The 2500-nt window shown below is 45.8% G+C and overlaps 1 protein-coding gene across 2 annotated transcripts in view; it reads right to left on the bottom strand.

Annotated features, from left to right (window-relative positions):
- Positions 1–2500, bottom strand: part of LOC122259087 (ATP-binding cassette sub-family G member 1) — a 96303-nt gene that overhangs the window by 39757 nt on the left and 54046 nt on the right. The gene's annotated exons all lie outside the window — the stretch shown is intronic.

Here is a 2500-nt window from a genome sequence, read left to right as displayed (position 1 = left end):
GAAGAGAAGAGAGGGGAAAGCGAGGCAAGGGAAGGGAAGAGAGGGGAAAGCGAGGCGAGGGAAGAGAAGAGAGGGGAAAGCGAGGCAAGGGAAGAGAAGAGAGGGGAAAGCGAGGCAAGGGAAGAGAAGAGAGGGGAAAGCGAGGCGAGGGAAGAGAAGAGAGGGGAAAGCGAGGCAAGGGGAGAGCGAAATAGGGGAAAGCAAAAGAGGAGAGAGAAAGACGGGTCAGGAAAACTGTTTACAGGAAGAAAGAAATGGAGAGGTTAATACGCCATACTGAATGTCACCTCCGCTCGCTCCCTCCCTCCCTCCCTCCCTCCCTCTCCCTTACAAGCTGGACCCTACGTCTCCCTCCCCCTCCTCTCCCTACTGCTTATCCTCTGCTACCTCCTCCTTTGCCTCACTTCCCTTATTTTCTCCCTTCCCCGATCCCTCTTCATGTTCTTGTTCCTCCTTCTCACCTTCCTTCTCCTTCTTCTTCTCCTTCTCCTTCTCCTCCTATTTCTCTTCTCCTTCTTCTTCTTCTTCCTCCTCATTCCTACATCCCTTCCCCCCAAAAAGAAGCTCAACAAAACCCTCCGAATTGGTCCCCAATAATATCCAAAATAAAATGAGTATTTCTGAGGATAAATATGGATTAATGACGAAGATTCATCAATTATCAATCCGCTTTGAGTTTTCAAAAATCAAAATTAAGAAAAAATCACAATAAAACCGTAAACAAAGTCGATTTTTCTAAGCTTTTCTGACAAAAACACCAAAGAATGAAAGAAACAAACAAACAAACAGTAGGCACAGCAATTCAGAATCCGTTGTCATAATAAAGCATACATTATCCTCTTCAGTAATCATTCCATAACATAACGGCTTTACATGAACTTCACAATGACGCAGGCAAGTAGTTAAAACCCTAAACAAACCATTTTTAAATCTAAAAAAATGAAACTACAAACATTTTTTTCTTCTAAATCCAAAGCAGCAATTCAAAATCAATCTTCATAATACAGATCTCGACATTATTCTCTTCATTAATCGACTTCGCATTAGCTTGACATTAGAGCAACCATGTCCTCGGCCCTTATTGGTTCCCGCAGTGTTATTGTGGAGGGCCATGTGCGTTGCGGAGGGCCATGTGTATTGCGAAGGGCCATGTGTATTGCGGAGGGCTATGTGTATTGCGGAGGGCCATGTGTATTGCGGAGGGCCATGTGTATTGCGAAGGGCCATGTGTATTGCGGAGGGCCATGTGTATTGCGAAGGGCCATGTGTATTGCGAAGGGCCATGTGTATTGCGAAGGGCTATGTGCGTTGCGGAGGGCCATGTGTATTGCGGAGGGCCATGTGTAATGAGAAAACGCACAAAAGGCCAGGAACCATTTTAACGCTGATGAATAAAAGATAATGTCATTTGTCCGTTGGTTATGCATGGTCTAGTCCGGGTATTTTCAGTTACAAATAAGAGGGAGGTGGAAGGGACGGGGAGAGGGATGAGAATGAGAGGAGGAGGAAAAGGAGAGAGAAAGAACAAGGGAGGTGGAAGGAGGACGGGAGGGAGAGGGGAGGAGGAAAAGAGGGACGGAGAGAGAGAGAGAGAGCGAAGGATGAAAGTCAGAAAAAAAGAGAAGGGACAGAAGAGAAGACAGGAGGAGGGAAAGAGAAGAGAGAAAGAAGGCACACAGAGAGCAACAAAGCAGCAAAGGAAAGAGAGAGGGTAAGAGAGAGTACAGAATGAGCCCTAGGGCGTTAATGACCGAGAAAGGAAGTAGAAGCGAGAGCGACGAGAGAGAAAAGGAGGAAGCACAAAGGGCGAGAGAGACCGTGTTTGTGGTAACCCCCGCTCCCTCCCTGCGCCGCGGCCCATGGCGCTGAGCCCCGAAACTCGCATTCACTTTAAGCGCCATTTAAAAACGAATTCCGCCGATTAAGCCGCGTCAACTGTGTATTGAAACACAGACGAGGAAGCCGCCCCTAACCCGTAATAGGCTTTGCACGTGTGTATAAAGACAAATAGACAGATACACAATGTTTTTAGGTTATGTATAGTTATACATCGGTCGACATATTTGTATATATCCTAGGTCAAATAACAAAGACTACTCTTCCCTAAAATCAAGGGTGAAATCGTAATAATTTTTCGTCAGCATTTATTTTCGTTCTTGAGGTTGAAAGAACTACCAAATGTCTCCCCTCCCCCCAAAAAAAAAGAAGAAGAAAAAATCCGATAATCCCAGGAAATGGCTCCATACACTGCAAGAGAATTCAAACCAGTATCTTATTCCGTTACAAGATAATTACGGACAATCGCATATACACACACCTCGAAATTATAAACACGCAGACAGAGAGACGGCAGGAAGGGGCGAGAGAGCAAGAACGAGAGAGAGAGAGAGAGAGAGAGAGAAAGAGAGAGAGAGAGAGAGAGAGAGAGAGAGAGAGAGAGAGAGAGAGAGAGAGAGAGAGAGAGAGAGAGAAGAGAGAGAGAGAGAGAGAGAGAGAGAGA

Source organism: Penaeus japonicus, unplaced genomic scaffold (assembly GCF_977035675.1).
Source record: "Penaeus japonicus unplaced genomic scaffold, GWHDUDI00000001_assembly GWHDUDI00000033, whole genome shotgun sequence".
Lineage (NCBI taxonomy): Eukaryota > Metazoa > Arthropoda > Malacostraca > Decapoda > Penaeidae > Penaeus > Penaeus japonicus.
The sequence above is the reverse complement of the archived record's forward strand: the minus strand, read 5'-3'. Positions and strand labels throughout refer to the sequence as shown.